The following is an 18,948-nucleotide window of genomic DNA, read 5'->3' on the forward strand; positions in this document are numbered from 1 at the left end:
TTTGTCAAGCAAAATGGTCTGTCTGCAGACTCTTATCGCTTTTCTGTTGTCTTTCCCATGTTTCTGGATGTGGAATTGTCAGAGTTCAGATAAGATAGACTGTAATTACAAGGCATGAAAGAACTTTCGGAAGTGGTTCCCAAGAGCTCTCCGTCTTACTTAAACCTCAGTCATAGCAGCAGATGTCTGTTAGCTGCCTGAGGCAGTCCCAGACACAAACCAGAGACAAATAAATAAAATTGAACACACAAAGAAAAAAATTGAATGCATTCTTTTAGTCGACTTTTAAATTAAAAAATAAAAGCTTAGACTCACAAGCTTGTAAAATTACAGATTTGACTCCTTGACAGATGTGTTCTAAACATATTGTGTGTGTGTGTGTGTGTGTGTGTGTGTGTGTGGTAGCTTCAGCTGGGCTGTACAAGTTCTCCTGCCAGGGTTGGTTTTCATCTACCCAGCTGGAGAAACAAGCGCCTGTGTGGTACTTCCTGTTAGCAGACCGGATTGGCAGCTCTTTTTGACCAGTGACCTCAAGGGGTTCACTGTGTGTTTTTGTTCTGCCTATAGTATTCCAAGGATTTTTCAAAAAAACACTTACAGATCTGCAGCTCTCTCGTTGTCACAAATGACTTGCAATAGCTCCAAAGCTGATGGAAACTCAAACAGAACGTAATGGCAGATGCCAGAGCTTGCTTTATTTCACATTTCAGTCAGTTGCTCCTTTGAAGGCCTGACCTTGGCAATGTTAAAAGGTTTCCAAAAGTCTCCGTGATATCAACGTTTATGGAGCTGCTTCAATTCGCACCTTCTCTTCAAGCTTTGTGGAGAATTTTACTCCATGAATCAGACCAAATCTCTTGCCTTTGAGAGCTTATGCTGGGACTTAAGTCACTTTTTAAGCTGATTGCTTCCCAGGGCAATCAATGCAGTACCAAACTGAAGGAAATATTTGCACCACACTTGAAAGTAAACTCCACACTGTCATTGCATGTTATCACCTAACTTCTTTTTATGGCACTTGCTTCACGGGGAAAGTTATTCTCTATTTTTCATGCTCGATTTTATGATTCATGAGTGAAAAAAAAATGGCTCAAGGTAAAAGTTCAAAAATAACAATTGGTTGGTACAGTTTTAGCAACAGACTTTCCAAAACACCTTCTTCAGCTGTTTGTCACCCATACTTTTAAAATAAACACATAAACATTCATTATGTCAACCACAATAAATAGCTAAGTACAGCCTTTTATGAAGGTCCCTATGATCTTTCATAAGCTACACATTACACTTTCTTCTGCATTACATAAGCACTCCTCCTTGATATATAGTACTATGAGGCACCCTTTCCATAACGTGTTATTAAATTGTCAGCCTAGCAGTATATTTTCTGCATGCATGCGGTGAAATCTCGCATTAGACAAAAATACGATTCAGGTCTTAAACATTCCATACGATCCATGAGAAAAATTTAAACCTATGGCAAGCAGTAACTAATTATTCATGGAATGGTATCATATACTTAGACGGTCAATAAAATTGTCAGTCTGGGATGTTTTAATTTAAGAACTTTTCAGACTGCAAAAATGGACCGAGACACAGATTCAAAAGCTGCGGTTCAAGAATTGCGAAGACTGCTGTGGGTCATCTGCATTTCTTACTCCACACAGAGGGAAACGTAAAAGGGAAAGACTTCCTCATTCCAACACGTCAGCTTCCTGGAAAAACAACCACCGCTGGGAATTAAAGGAACCTCTTAACAAGTTCTCCCAAACACCAAGGAGCACTTTAAAAGAAACAATCTGATCTCATTAATCTTATTTATTGGTGAGGTCTATGAAATGGATTCAGCAGACAAAGGTTCCAATGTAAACAGGGATTTTGTTAAAGATTGTAAAATACCTTTCCAGATGAATGCCCTCATCTCTCAAGTTTTCCTGAAAAACCCCTTCTGTTAAACTAAAGGATTAGAATGGTTTATATAAATATTTGCACTGGGTTTCTCTTTATTGGTGAAGCTCTGGGCAACATTTCTTAATCGGTTGCATATAGCATCTAATATGTTTCCTGTTAAACGCTGTCTACCCAGTAAGGATAAGAATAATAAAGACAGAATGAAATCAGCACTGAGAGAGTTGTTCCAGCTCTGAAAGTATCATTTGAACTCACAGTTGCAAAGAGCTCTCTCAGAGTTCATTTAACTCCAGTTTTGCTGTGTATCCTCAGGATTTTGTCCCTGCCCCTTGTGCAAGGGGGCTGCAGTGTGCGGGGGATCTCTGCCTGTCTTTATGCGGCTAAATCAGGGGGATAATTAGTTCAGTGCAGCGCTTAAGTGCTCAAGTGGAACGACAACCCGCACATACGCAGGCCCTGTGGGAGCGGGGCTGCGGACCACGCCGTGGGGGTCTTAAAGGGGTTACATGAAACACCCACCTTTGTACACGTAGGCAGTCCCTTCACCTTCACACTGTCAAATTTTTGGTCGGTTTATATATAGGTATGAACATAGACATATACGTATATATATATACAGTATTATAAAGTGAAGGGGCTTGTCATTCATAACGGTGATGTGTAAGTGCTAATGGAAGCACTATCTGCATCTATGCAAACCATTGTTATTAAGAACTGGGGAAACATTATTTCAACATTTGCTGAAATATCTATAAAATATGTTTTTGAAGATGTAAAAATATATATATATATATATATGGTAATTTCACACCATAACTGAATGAAATCTGAACAGGCAAGTTTATCACTAACTATTGTACTTATCATTCACCCTCCACTGGTTTTCTTACTCAGTGACTCATCTGGCTGAAGCCACAACACAAAAACACTGGCTTACTTACTGTAAAAAGTACAGTAATAGCAAACAAACAGTTCCAGAAAATAGAGCAGTGACGGCATGTTTGTGCATTTTTCGCCTTAAGTGTTCTCTGATAGTTCTTTCTTTCCAGAATACGTCACACAGAAGTCATCTTAAAAAAAAAATAAAGGTTTAGCTATAATGAGCGCGTATATATAGTACCATTAGTCATCTACTGAAGCAATATCACAGGTCTCTTAAGTTTAGCGAACTCTGCTCCTGTGTTCTCCCCCATTTTTTCTTAACATAATTATCCCAGTGGCAATCTGGTTCTGGAATTAACCTGTTTTGCAAAACTAATGGGGTTAGATTTAGAACAGATGTAGAGTTTGCCTTTGCTGTGTGGCAAACATATGTTAACCAGCACTGAGGTAAACAAATGAGAAAATAAAGTTTGTCTCTATCAGAGTTTGAATGTAAAGGAATAATAAAGCATTCCTTGCTATATCTGTCCATATCATTTGTATATTTTTTTTTTACATCGTTTCCTGTCAAAAGGATGCGGTGAAGCTTTACTGATGTCTCCATCTGCTTTTCTCAAGGAACTGCTACTTCCTTTGAACTGAGAAAGGTCTTAATTTCAAAGCATCTGACCTTTTTTCACTAATTTTGAAATGCATTCTTCAGGGAATTCTTCTGACCCCAGGCCAGCTTCATGTGCTGGACATCCGTCGATGCTCGGCATTTAAATGCGAGGCTGTGAAGGTGCATGGAAGTGCGGTGTAGAAGGTCTCGAGCCAAAGTGTAGACTTGTGCGCTGACAGTGTCAGGTTCCAGGCCAGAGAGAAGGGAAAGACAAACCCTGAAGGAGAAGCTCAGCCTGGGGTTCAAACTGAGCGGTGAACAGAGCATGTGAGGAGGACGACTCTCTCTAAAGAAGAATGAGAACTTGTGACCCGAACCTTGTGCCGATTCAGGCCCCAGTGCCGACACAATGGGGTGATGGCGATCTGGCTGGAAGAGAGACTGCTGACAGATGGGTTCGTCCTTTTCAAAATAGCACACAGTTTTCCGCCATTGTGTCCTCTACAAACACATTAAAACAGCATTATTCAAGTGTGCAAATAGCCATAAATATTAGAAGCATCCACTCTAGAAATAGCTGTTAACTTTTGGTTGAATCTTTTCCCACTTAGGAGCCTGTTTGAATTTCTCTCTGACAAAATGATAAAAAATATATATCTAATTCCTCTAAATTGTACATGTAGATCAGTACTGAATTAACAGTGTTTAGAATGCAGCTTTTGCTATCCTTCTCGTGTGTTCATTATTAGCAATAACCAGTAGTATCAGTTATTTATGCACAAGAAATTTCTGCCCTTACACTGTTATAAAAGAAGTCCAGATGATTTGCAAATTGTTTTGCTAAAAACGAAATCTTGAAAATGAAAAATGTAAGGTTTGTTCTTTTTAATTATCATTTCCGACTTCAAACATATTCAGGAACAAATACTTCTCAGTATATTTTATTTGTTTATCAACCATTTCTGGCAGCTTGCTGTGCTCCAGCTTCTATTGCAGTGTATTATCATCCGTACCAGGGTAAGGAGACACTTTCTTTTAACAGCATAAGAACTTCTCATAAACTCAGCGCTATACGTGTTCTCTGTGATATATGTCATGTTGCCATTCTTGCTTTGCCAAGAAGATCTCAGGAAACCTTTCTAAAAAACAATTATTTAACAGCTGTAATTACCCAGTCGTACCACTAACATGCAGTAAATTTGTAAATGAAAGCGGATAAACAGTGGTCAGTTAAGAGAAAATATTGAGTGGCATTACCAAAACTGGGAAATAAAATGGGTCAGAATCACATGAATTTTATTTTCAGGCATTGGTCTTTAATTATTTCCATTGATGTTTTTTCTTTTTGGGGGTTTGTGGGATATATATTTTTTATTGTTAACTACAAGACCAAGAAACTGCTCTTTATGGAAGGTGCAATTTAACTACCATTAACTTAAGAGGTTCCCTTTATACCATACTTTGGAGAGAAATTTTAGACTTGTTCTTTTTAATATATTTAGGAGCACAAAACAATATCAATTTCAAATATTCAGCTTTTGGGAAAACATGGACCTTTATCACAGTCCTTTGCCTCACTTGCACTGCACTGCTATCTTTGTCGCAATGATCCAACACATCACCACAGTGTAAATACCTGTACATATTTCTCCTTCCTGTGACCCTGTCCAACAAAGTGAGGTGACAGGAACTGTGCATTTAATGCAGAACTGGGTGTTTTTGGACTTATGCTACTTAATATGTATAATATATGGCAGATAAATGTGACTGTATACATCTTGCAGAAAAAAAAAAACCAAAGACGCATACTGGTCATTAAAGGGGATGCAATGTTTCCCGCTATTGTGTTCATTGTATATTTACCATATGGTAATTCTGAAAATATATAATACTTTCTGTGCTAGTGAATACCTGGATGCCTACAGGAATGCTATTCCTCTCAAGATCTGAGAAACCTGTCATAAAATAAAATGAATAAAAACTAAATTGGCAAAGAATATGTAAAGCTTGGAACAAGGGTAAAAGAGCCTTTGCCATCTGGACTAGGAAATGTGTGCAATGCTCTAGAGTTTCCCCCTCTCTCCTCTCACCTCATCATAGAGGGGAGCCTGTATGTTTCATAAATAGCTGGTTAACTAGAAAGCAGAGCATATCTCATAAAACATACACAAGCTAGCTAGTGTCAGCAGACTTCAGTTATTTGATGCTATGAGCAAGGTTTTGAACCCAGAGCGCTTTGCCCTTTCCTTCTTGGCACGCTACCAGGTAAAGCGTGGCATACAGCTAGGTCAGTGTGGCTTTCACTTCCACACTGGGACTGATGGGTCACACAGGTTAATCCTGTATTTGTTTTTGAGTGTGAAAATCTGTTCCGAAGCCCTTAATGATTTTACAGAAAGAGGGCATTCTGAGACCAACTCTGAAACTGTGATGGAGAGTTGCATTGCCACATTGGCAGTTTCTTCCTGAGGGGAATATTAGCAGAAAATGAGCAATTAGTATAGAGTGTAAATATTTGAAGAACTGTCATTGACCGTGAGTCCAAATAGGTACTATTAGGCATTTATTAAATTCTCCTAGACGTTTTCAAGGCATGAATTGGCCCTTAAGCTTAGTCTGTGTTTTAGAGAACGCAGTAGTCAACACATTCATTCTGAAGCTGTAAAAAAGGCTTGCATTAAACTCTCATACTCTCAAACTGTTCATCGCAAAATATTATCCAGTCCATTTGCTGAAAGGTTGTCTCATTTATTTGTTAATTGTACTGTTGCAGCAGTTTGCTACATTGACTTGGCGCTTCCCAGGCCTTCAGCTTGCAGAGGGAAAGCAGTTGTATGTGTGCAGTCACTCTACCCGCCTGACCGTGCACGTGATGGATCAGCAGTGTTCTCTGCTGGGGGTGAAGTTTTCATCTTTAACCCTAAATCAGTTCACAGTTTGACCTGTCCTTGAGAGAGAGGACGTTACTCCAGGCCTTGCCACATGATATCAAGCTCACAATAGCACCCTATATATCCCTTGTACTGTATTTGCCTCATCCCAGCCACTTCAAGGTGTTTTTCAAGCTTAAGCAGATCCAAGTAAAGTAATTCAAGAAATGTAGCGTGGGCCATTGTTAACTGTTCATTTAAAATCAGAAATACAACTAAATGCACATATATTAAAAGAACACATAGTCTTTAAGCATGAAGGAAAGTTAAGATATATTTTCAGTTAACTCCTCTTTATGGGTGGTCAGTGCAAGCACTTTAATTTTTCCCTTTAAAAATGAAAAGGCAATTCCACAGAGGATGGACAAATGGTTTATTGATGGATTCATTCTGACTGTTTCTCCACATCAGGGACTGATCTCTGACCCTAGCCATCACCTTTAGCCTAAGAAGCCTAGCCTATATGATTAGCTTCCTTCCAATTTTCCTGGAGTGGAACTGAGTGGCACACCGTTTCGAAAGAGCTTCTCTGTGTCTGTGAGGATGCAAAATAATCTGAGATTAGTTTTGAATAATTCCCGAACAGCATGAAGTTTTTAATTCCTTTGCTCTTTAAATGTCTTATCATTTAAAAATGTGTTCATAAAATACACAAGTAAATGATTTTGAAGTAAGAATACAGTGATTTGTGGAAAAAAAAGGAAAATAACTGTTTGTGTTTGAAAAAAACCAAACTTCTTTAGCACTGAGCGGAAGTTGTTCCCTTTAATAGGTCTTGGTTTGTACTAAAATCCTTTGAAAACTTGAAGTTTTCTTGCCGTAAGGTACTAAAAATGACATAAATTCACATTTCCATATAGTTCTTACCAGACTGATGTTTTAGCTCCGAAGAACTGAACAAGTGAAAATGACTGATTATAGCATGAAATTTCTGTAAACAATTTTTAATAAGAGTGCAGTAAAAGGAAATGTACATCTTTAATCCTTTATACTGGCCAGTGCTTTTCACAATTTGTTTACACATAATTAAGTTAGTTTTTTAACAACTTGCTAAAACATACCTCCCCTGTTCTGTGCACAGTGCATGTTGACTCAACAGTTTTATTACCGAAGCCTGAAACAACGTCCACATACCAAAGACAGAAAACATAGCTAGAAGGTTACCACAAAATATTTTCACTTTCAAGGTGCACTGTTACTTACAAATTGCTTTTAACTTTGTGATCCATTGCCTCTTATTCTAATAACTACATTTTTTAAGCTTGTAAAAGGTTTTTACTAAACATGCTTTCAAACTGGTAATGGATGAGTAATACTCATGTTTTTTTTTTTTTTTTCGCATAAATACTGTCTGATGAGTTCCAACTGCAGCGTGCACAAAAACAGCCCGGGTCAGGCAAACAAATAACTTCATCGTCATTGGCACTTTTCCATCAGTCAAAGACATGGCAAGCTAAAGTGTCTTTAAGCATTCAAGGCAACTGCATTTCCACTTCAAGTGACTGACCCTTAAAAAAATCTAGCCCTGGTGATGAAATGTCTTTTAGGGCCCTGTCCTTCTCCTTCACCAAATTTTTGTGCTCTCCAGTCCATCTGGCTCTTTTAACCTCTCAGAGTCTGCTAAGTTTGATTGTAACCAGCTAATCATCGCTCAAGCGAGTATGCATTAGACGTTTTTGTGCAAGAAAGTACTTATTACAACACTTTGATTGGTTTTTGCAGATTAAACACCAGTACAACCTTTAAAAAAGTTGTTGAAGCAGAACTGAGATCGTACGCTATCATGCTTCATCAGGCTAGAGACACACTAGAATCTGTAGCAAAGTGGTTGACCGTGCACCCGTAATGATGAATAAATATGTTGAAGGATTATTCCACAGCCACTCCATGTTTATTATTAGTCCACCATCAGCTCTGCTTTAAGGAAGCTGTATATCCCATACATATTATCTCAGCAAAAATGTACAACCAGTAGGTAAGCTTAGTGGGGCCCAATTTATTTTTATGAATTAATATCTCACTTCCCAAAACAAATACAGACATTTTCCTCCGAATGAAAAATAAGCAATAATACTTAAAGATTTCTTGGATGATGTAACCTTATGATACTGGCAAATGACGTACCAGATAAATAAGAAAAATGAAAGTCTCAAATAAGAACGAGTATTTAGAATGTCGGAAAGGCATGCAAATGTGAAAGGATTTTAAGTTATATTAAGTATAACTTAATACTCCACTCTAAATATTGAAACCTATTATGCCACCCAGCCAGATTTTTATTTTTTTTTGGTAGCACACATCCACACACAGAGTGACAGGTAAATGTTTGCGTAAAGCTTATAAATTCAACAAGCTGCCCTGTTTTTTGCAAGTCCAAATACTTCAACAAGATGCCGAAAAACACAGCCCTTGTTAATGACCCAGTCACCCCGCGAAACTACAAAAGCGCTGTTGTGCTGTCGTGTTTTAACTCATTTCTTACATGAATGCCCAGATAGGTGTGCTTGTTCTCTGGGTGAGAGTTACGCTCTGTATCAGAGCCAAGCTACACACATAAATTAGTCACTTTTTTCTGTCATGGTTCGCCTCCACCTCTGAATGCAGTTTTACTTTTGCGCGGAACTGTAGGTTGTCAGGAATTTTAAGTTTGCAAGGAAGTTTCCCAGGTTCCCAAGTTCTTTGTATTTTTTCCATTTATTTATTTAATTACTTAATTCATTATTAATGTATTTTTATTTATTTATTTACTTGGTGCTTGAATAAACTTCCAACTCACTGTGAAACCACGAAGAATTTTGCTCTGATTTCTACGTACAGTCAAAGAACTGCAGGGGTAATTGTGGTTCACAAACAGTGCATGTGCAAAGTAAATACTACACTAGCTCCTCCTCTTACAAACATTTATGTGATGCATTTTTTAAGTTATTAATGTTTTCGGGTTTATTTATTTATTTTTAATTGCATTTTCTTCACCTTTCTGTTTTCTAAAATTTCTGTCTGTTACACAGCAAAAGCCACCTACATTTTTGCATCTGTCTCTTAGTCGACAGTAAAATACATTCAGACAGCACAGAAATAGGAGTATGGAACCATCTTAATTCAACTCGCTTCCACTGCATTTACAGCTCATGTCTAGTGTTCAGTTTAGTACAGTTATAGCCTATATTTTCACATAAACTATCATTTAAATAGGCAAGGGACATCTGATTTGTTCAACTTTTATTTATTTATTTCTTGAAAGTTGAAAGTATCCTGAAGGTGACAAACACTGGACATACTTACGCAATCAGTCACCAACATTGAATAGAAAGTTGTAGAGATAAACTTTTTTAATTTAAAGTTTAAATTTAAAATTTTAATCAGTAATTTTTTAAAAAATAATGATTTTTATAAAATCCATCCATCCATCCATTTTCAGAACCGCTTGTCCCATATGGGGTCGCGGGGAACCGGAGCCAACCCGGTAACACAGGGCGTAAGGCCGGAGGGGGAGGGGACACACCCAGGACGGGACGCCAGTCCGCCACAAGGCACCCCAAGCGGGACTCGAACCCCAGACCCACTAGAGAGGAGGATTGTGGTCCAACCCACTGCGCCACCGCACCCCCACATTTTTATAAAATTTGAGATCAATTTTAAAAAAACTATAAAATAAAAGTGTTGCACTGCAATGTAGTGGAATCACATCCAGGGTAGAACCTGTCTTGCACCTTATGCTTCTAGGATCGACTCTAGACATCACAAATTGATGATAGTTCAATGAAAGTGCTTCAGTGCTTTCAATTTGTTCTAGGTTTTTACTGGGCTTTTTACAGAGCCTAACCTGTTAATAAGTGGAGAGACATGTCTATTATTCAGCTTTAGTTGATTTTGGCTTAGTGGTGAAATGAACTTTTGAGTTATGAACAAACAGAGTTACAAACAATCTTTCAGTCCCAGTTGCATTCATGATTTAAGGATCCAGTGTATCCATACAAAAGCAAATGATGAAAACTGAGATATGTATACAAAGCTGTTTTTGCTCTCTAACTTGGTCACACACTATTTTTGAAGCAATGTAAATAAAAGGTTTTCAATTGTCCAGACAATGCATTAATTTATTTTTTCAGTTAATATGTATTGCTTTATGAATCTGTTTGTGTTGTTAAAATGAACATTCCATAATGGGCAATTAAGTGACCACTTTTGTGATACATCGGATGACCAGAGTAACAGATATTTTAGTCCTCTGTGTTTTAGCTTGGCCCACCTCTGGTGTCTATACCATGCATATCCTTGGATGTTCATTAGTTTTATTACTAATTAGTTTAATCACTACTGGAGTTTAAAAGACAATTCTGGCAAGGTTACAAAAATATTGCAGAGCTTGAGTTACATTAATACTGCAAAAAAGCAGTAAATAGAGTGTTTATCATGTTTTTTTAAAATGCATTCAGGTCCAAAGGATGCACATTTTGATAAAATATGTACCTAATTAATCTAGTCTCCAACTGGTAAACATATACTGGACGCATGTATTTTTTTTCTTCCTTCATTCACATTCTGTTGTCCATCAGAATATACACAAGGTGGGTAAAATACAAGACCTGTCTGTCATCTATGCATAAAATTTGTGGACGCCAGTGTGCTGCCAGCAAAACAAAAGCTGTGATACAGTGAACAAAATGTGTTAGGCCAGTCAAAAAGAGGCAAAGTAAAAACAATTCACAATAATTAAAAACATTAAAATGTCTAAGAGTGTTAAACTTTACAACATGGGTGGTGTAGGAAGGTCGAAGATTTGTTGGGACTGCAGTTAAATCATTGCTGCTTTCTACGAACACCGATGGCATCTGTTGCTTTCAGTGCTCCTGCGTCCCACCGGGGTTAGGAGCTGCTCTGCGAAAGCCTGCGGCTGCACTCCATGGAACTGTGGGAAGGCATTTCATCATCCCCGCATTTGCAGACATTTGAACTCAGCCATCGGGGAGGATTTCGGCCTCCTTATTAATGACCCAAACCTTCAAAGTAACCTTCATTTTGGCCTGTGTTAAATCACCACATATGAGAGAAATCTGCCCATGAGGACTATCCCCAGGAGTGAGCAATGAGCAGAGGCACAGAGTTCCTCACCAGGCCAGTGGAAGAAATGTCTCTATAAGGGAACATTATTTTTAATACACTGATGAATACATGAAGCATACATTAAATTGCTGGTGACACTATAATGCTGATTGTTCTTCCCAAGGACCTAAAGAAAGGACTTGGCTGATAGTATCGGTTTAGTATAGCAATGTGCAAATTGTCAGGATGGTGTTTCCCTGCTTGCTCAATCTGAGAGAGGGTCCTGTTGTTCACATCACCTCCCTAGAAGATATATTTTCAGATATAGAAACAATGTTATGAGCATTGCTCAAAAAGTAAGAATACAAGGCCTTTTACCATCAGCGAGAGCATAGCAGCTGAATCTGACAAGAAAGCTCAGTCAACCATGTGTAGCACAGTGCTGACAGGTTTCTGAGATCCTGTTGTGAAACATACTTCGAAATGGGCGTTGCTGATTTAGAGCTCCATCAACTTCCAAAAAATGTTGTTACAACATATAAGTCATTAAGAAGTACCTTTCATCTGCCAAGGCTGACTGTTGGACGTATGTGGTGTTTAAATGTTTTAAGTTGTGTACTCATCCCATCTCACTTAGACCGCGTTTTAGGACAGTTTGTTTGCATTAATTACAATGTGGCAAATAAATCAGAGGATAGTCTTTTGTCTCATATGGTAATTCCTTGCAAACGGTCTTTAAGGTACAGACATATAGGAGTTGTGATAAAAACAACTTTTGCTGGATGTTACAGCACAAATAGATGGCACAGAGAAATCCAAGGCACATGATGCACAGAGGCTCATGAACACTGATGGCTTTTGGTGAACTGAACCACACAGACAGAGCCATTTCACTGTGACTTCTATCAGTGATACTGGATTGCTTTGCCACCATAACTGTAGGGGCAAAACATTCAGTCACCCTCTGTGTCTTTTTTATTCTTCTTTAATACTCTGTGTATATTTTCAACATTTTTCACGTGTTTCAAAGACAATCACGCTCACAATGTATATGCGTAAATGTATAATGCACACACACTGACTGAAGCTGCTTGTCCCGAGCAAGGTCGTAGTGAGCTGGAGTCTAGCCTGGCAGCACAGGGCACGGGGGGGGAACAACACACCCAGGGCAGGACACCAGTCCATCACAAGGTACCTCAAGCAGGACTCAAACCCCAGACTCACCAGAGAGCACACAGAGGCCCAATCTGCTATGCGACTGCACCCCACCAGAATGCCTAATGCATAATATAGAATGTTTCATAAATAGACTATTAAACATGCAGCAAATGGTGTTCAGAAAAATGATCTTGACATAATAGGGAAGTGCAGTCAGTGGTGTTGTTTAAAGTAACAGTTCAGCTTCACTACAGTAATCTATTCCATTAATTGGAAAACAGATTTATATGGTGTTTTCATACTCCAGCTGTTGTGATTATAGTTCTAAGATTCTTTCTCTCAGCAGCAGAATTCCATATATATATATATATATATATATATATATATATATATATATATATATATAGGGGGCGACGTGGTGGCGCAGTGGGTTGGACCACAGTCCTGCTCTCTGGTGGGTCTGGGGTTCGAGTCCCGCTTGGGGTGCCTTGCGATGGACTGGCGTCCCGTCCTGGGTGTGTCCCCTCCCCCTCTGGCCTTACGCCCTGTGTTGCCGGGTAGGCTCCGGTTCCCCCGTGACCCCGTATGGGACAAGCGGTTCTGAAAATGTGTGTGTGTGTGTGTATATATATATATATATGTTATTCACATTTGTAAGTCTATAATTTAAGGTCACAACTTAGTCAACAGGAAAAACACATAAGATGAAAGAAGTCTTAAAGGTCAAAGACATTTTTATAGGTTACCCAGAGGTAATGGTTCACTGAAATCACAAAATGCTCATTCCATTTTCAGCAAAACAGTCTGAGTGGTCATATCTTGGGTTTTGCTGCCCTAAATGCATTTGCGCAGATGTCTAAAATGGAATGTTACAAAAATGAAGCATGAGTTTTTGTGAAAATACATGAAGAGCAACCGATTGTTCTGATTTCAGGTTGTATATTGCAAAAGCCAAAATCATAATAGAATGACTGCAAGGGAGTGTTTACAATGCAGATTTTTAAAATGGTATATTTCTCTTTTTGAAAAATTTCCCTTTAGTTATTCCCTCTTCGCTTTCCTAATACTTCACAGTTCACAGCCCCCACCCCCCAGAGTCACAGAGGAGAGAGAAGTGATAAACCAAGAGAAGTGTCTCGCATTATTGTCATATCCCAGAGATACGCTCTCCATATGTTCTTAGAAAAATAATTCAATGTGATTTAAAGTGACATGAACTCGGTAGGTCTGCAGATGAATTCCCTTTACACTATGTACATCTAATTCGGAAATATGTAATTGCCTACAAGTATTTATTGTGGTTTTTCAACAGGACATAAAAAGTCAAACCAATTTTAAGGGTGATATTAATTATATTTATGAGCTATAAATTGCAAAGCTATGAGAACTTTCTTATATTAAGGATATATTAAAGCTCACATGTGTTTTGTGTTTTGCAGATGTTCTGCAATGCAGCAAAGCACGTGGTGTCATTCCAACAACGCTTAAAGATGTGTATTCACACAGCGAAAAGTACATAACCTCGAATACATCACTGAGACAGGAGTATCGGATCGTGTAATTGTCAAAATATGGTTGTATGTTTAGCTACAGGGCGGTACGGTGGTGCGGTCAGTAGCGCTACTGCGTCACAACGCCTGAGCTCTTCTGGTATAGGTTTGAATCCTTACGTTATGTTGTGCATGGGTGGGTGAGTATGTGTGGAGGGCTACCTTGCATTGTACCGGTGTACCCACTGATTCTGGAATAGGTTCGCGACCCTGAACCGGATGAACGTTTGGTTACATTGAACGTTTGTTTAAGTCCCTTGACCAAATAAAACTGACAGAAAGTAAGTTGCAACCACTTGAACAAAGTCCCTACTGTTTCCTACATGTATGTCATTAATTGATCATTAAGGAAGGAGGAAGAGACAGATTGAATACTGTGAGAAGCATGGCTCCCAGAGCAGAGTGGTGCAGCGGAAGCATGCTGGGCCCATAACCCAGAGGTTGATGGATCCAAACCACCCTCTGCTAAAATCATTTTATTCGCTTAGGAGAAAAGCGTCAGCAGAATGAATAAATTTAAATGCATGTAAGACCCATCTCTGTGTTTTAATCCGCTGACTTAAACATAAAATCCCCAAGCTGCAAGCGATAGCCGTGATATATTGTTGCTTTCTCCGCAAAGGAAAAAAAAAAAATCTAGTTAACGCAAATAAAACAAGAAAAGTATATTTTCCAGCCCAATGAATGTTTTAAAATGAGACACTTTGTGTGGCCCAACAGCGTTCGCGAACCGATCGGCGCCGCGGGGGTGTCCGAGTGCCCGCCCGCGCGCGCCGCCGGGGAAGGAGCTCGCGCTCTGGCGGCGACGTCTGCGCGCGCGGCTCGCGGAGTCCAGGCTGACGGCGGCGTCCCGGCGGAGACGCATGAATAGCCCGCATTGATTTTGGGCGCGGAGGGAACGGAGGGAACGGAGGGCCCGGGTTAGAGCCACGCCACGGTCACCTTACTGAACAACTATTCAGGGGCTGCTGGAGGAGGGGCTCCCAGAACGAATATATAATATAAATTCTCTTGCATCTTTCTTTTTTTCTTTTTTTTTTTCTTGCTAAAGACAACAGTTAATATTTCCACTACAGAAAACGGTTGTTTTGGCTGGCGAGAGGCGAGTTTTTTCACCAAAGTAAAAAGTTGTACTACAACTCTTGACTCAAGCCTCAAGTCAAGGCTATCTGATTCGGAGGAGGATTCCGTTCCGGTGAAACAGCACAAAAAAAAGGAGCGTTCCAGGACCTTGTGCAGAATTACTTGTGCGGTGACGATCAACACAATTATTGTGACAACAGGATATGATTATTGGCGCATTTCAAGTTGCGTGAATGAAGCGGCGATGCCGAAATATCCCGCTGCTTTCCAGAGCCGCTCCTCCTGCCTGCAATAGTAGTGAATAAAACAATAATTGGAAGAATGTTTCGCAAAATATTTTGTGGGAAATATCGAAAGAGACACAGAAATCGTCTACAGAATGTGAGGTTTATGCCATCCTTTCAACACGGGCTAATTCAGTGCTGCTAAGGACCGGGAAATTGACGCCTTCCTTCCTTGCATCCATTATTAATTATCAATTAATTACTCATTGAACTCACCTTTCTGTCAGTCTGCAAGTCTCCAAGTCAACTATTGTGATTTAAAATATGGTAGAAGGAGGGCTTGCCCGACTTCGCAAGCCCCAAAAGCAACAAAGTCTGTATTTGGATGTGAAGATTTATGGATGCCATCTCTTACACTCCTCTTCCATGTGACCAGGGTTACATTTCCCTTCATTTCCTCACGGACCTGGGGAAACTCTAGCCCCGATGTGCACGCAGCGGGTCAGCCAAAACACGGTAATGTGTGTAGCACATGTGCCGGAGAGCGAGACCACCGCGGCGGCCTTCTGTCAGCACAGCAGCGCGAGGAGCCGCCATTTTACTGCTGCTTTTCCTCCCCGTCGCCACGCTCTCGTTGCCCAACCATTTCAAACGACGTGCGTTAGAGAACGCTACGTATCGACCGTACTTTAACGCGAACAAAGGCAGCGCGAGAATGCCTTCGAGCACTTTATCCGCATTTGGTCTTCAAACGCGTCACCGTGCTTGCGCCCGTCGTTTTGTGGACGTGTTCGAGGTATGTTTGTGGATAATGTCTTCTTTGGAGGTCCACGAGGCCCTCGGTGCTCTGTAGTGGGACGCCGAAACGGAGAGACGGAGGTGGTGGGGTAGGGGGGGGTCGCCATTCACGTCCGGCGGTCGGGCCTTACACATGGCTGGGGGACTTGAGAAGCGCCTAGCGAGGGTCTCATGGAGGCTTTGAGCTAATGAGTAGGATGTATAGCGGTCTTCGCCGGCACTGCTCTTTTATAATACAGCTAACCACAAGTACCTGAACCTTTATTGTCTTTCCTTTAAGCCTTCAAAGTGCACTTGTTAAGTACCTTGGCATACACGCACTTCCAAGATAATGATGCTCTAAGTGTTTCCTTTGTGGCCCAGTTGTACTTCCTGAATTTGGACAGACAGCTAGGATTTTAAACGGCAAACTCAATTTCTCTTTCCCCCCATTAGGCTGTGCTTCTGTTCAAAAGGATTTCGTTTCTTGCGGCGGGCATCTAGGCTGAGTCCGCAGATGGATTGTTTTTAGCGATAGAAAATACAGTGGGAAAACTTGTTGTTCGAGCTTCGTGAAGTCATTTTAATGTTTTACTGGTTTATGCGAGTTCCTTGTTAAATGCATAACAAGAAAGAATGTTTAAACCATGTCTTTTGGCCATTTTTAATATATAAATGTTAATATATATCAATGTAAGATAATTTAAGGAGGCAGGTACTTGTGGAGCCTTGTGGAATTTGCAGTTAGAAATGCTAACAAATTTTGTCTATTACAAAACATAACAATTTATATCAGAAATTAAAATGATACAGTGGTCACAACATAGTACTAGGCCTTCATTGTAAAAGGAAAAAAAAAAACAACTTTAGCTGCATAAATACATGTTAAAGATCTGATGGCAATGGTCTATGAACTGTCTCAAATAAAACTGCAGATGAGAATAACCAACGGCTGTCTTGTAATGCCATTGAGGCCGCTTTCTGAAAAATGTGGCATGCTCAGTAAACTCAGAATTCACTTTACACAGTTAAGGAGACTTAAATTGATTGAATTTTTGTAATCGTTTGATATTTTTCCTTGTTCTGAGTCTGTATATCCCCTAAAATGTTTACACCACAGAATGCAAGTAGAGCGAATCATTCCTTACTCCAAGGTTGCACTTACCTGGAGGAAGGAAGGGGTCTCGCTGCTGCTTTCTCACCGTTGTCGGTTCGTCACTTTTTGTTAAGAGTTCTTTTGAATTTCTCCTGTTCTATGACTGACATGTGGTTTAGACCATGTAGTACCTCTCTGTAACGGGGGGACTCACTGTGCTTTAATGAGCTGGACTCACCTGAGACGTGTCAGAGAACAACTGGTCGAGTTTCGCTCCGCATCTCCCCACATGGTGGCGCAAAATATGCTCAAAGTACATAAAACATAAACGCATTAGACTTGGGGTGAACAAACACATTTGATATCGTTTGACTGAGTTTCGAGATCTGTATTTTTTTGCTGCAGCATGTGTCATGATAGATCAAGTATTACTGTAGTGCCCCAAGTCGGGAAGCACACACACTAACTCAGCATAAACCACTCACTCTCACTAACCACTTGTCCTAAGGCAGGGTCGCGGTGGTCCGGAGCCCATCCCCGAAGCACAGGATGCTGAGTTAGGCACGGCAAACCCTGAACTGGATGCCAGTCCACTGCAGGGTAAGCAACCCTAACGGCATCCCCAAGAAGCCAAGGATGGCTACACTGCCGTAGGAGGCACAACACACCTTTGTACGTCCGTTATACCTGAACATGCACTTTAGACACAATCGCGGTGACAAACCCATGGTAAAATACTGACCTCTTATCCAAGCTGCATCAGCAAGGCCTCACTACAATTTTATTCTTTAAATGCTTGCACACGGAAAGCTGTGAGGCTGAAGACTATGAAACACTTACTACAAGAGACAAAGTAAATCAAATGACAAACATTATAACTGCACGGCTGAGAGCGATGCTTAACGAAAGACCAGCACATTAAATGAACTGGGCCAGAGTGATTAGTGGCTTCAAATGCCTCGAATTAAAGCATAGCTGAAAATAACTCGTGGTGAGTGCTTTTTACCACAGTGAAAAGGTGTTTCAGAGATGGCTGTCTAAATGGTTGTCTGCCACTGAAAAAGCCACTATACAGAGCTGAAAGTGAAGTTAAAAGGTTCCAGTGGGCAATATTAAATGGTAAGTGAGCCACTAGAGACTGGAGAAAAGGTACTGTGGATGGTCAGATGAATCGGAATTGAATCTGTTGAGTTGAAAACAGTTGCTGCGGGTAATGTATGGGAACCCTTGACTGGTAGGTGTATTAATCAACCGTTAAACATCAGGACAGTATATCATGATTATGGAACATTTTCAGCTGGCAACTGTCATGTAAATGGAGGATCGCTGCAATTTGATCCGTAGCAATAGGAAAGCAAAATATATTTAAATGTTCACTTTTTCAGATGATGAAAAGTACGCAATTTTTTAAATAAAAAATATGGTGTAGTAAGCTGTGATTGCCTTAACAACCTGAGAAAAGTAGACAACACAGGCATAAAACCTCATATTTAACATTATTCCTGATCATTTTTTCTCTTAGAGTTTCTTAGAATGCAGCCATTGAAAGAAGGCATTTTCATCTGCTGGAGTGAAAGAAAGCTGCTGACATTCTATGAAGGGTACACAGGCGTTCAATCACAAACCCACCCTTGGAAACACCTTCAACTCCAGCTGAGATCAGTTTGCCATCTCCTTCCCTGACCACCCTGAAGAA

General features: G+C 40.0%; 1 long non-coding RNA gene across 1 annotated transcript; it reads left to right on the plus strand.

Annotated features, from left to right (window-relative positions):
• The first annotated feature begins 15,938 nt into the window (after positions 1-15,938).
• On the plus strand, positions 15,939-18,948 carry LOC108925037 (uncharacterized). The gene is made up of 3 exons (XR_001965370.1): positions 15,939-16,175; positions 17,761-17,852; positions 18,775-18,948. It is a non-coding gene; the product is annotated as an uncharacterized LOC108925037 (long non-coding RNA).

This window comes from Scleropages formosus, chromosome 6 (assembly GCF_900964775.1).
Source record: "Scleropages formosus chromosome 6, fSclFor1.1, whole genome shotgun sequence".
NCBI classification, from domain to species: domain Eukaryota; kingdom Metazoa; phylum Chordata; class Actinopteri; order Osteoglossiformes; family Osteoglossidae; genus Scleropages; species Scleropages formosus.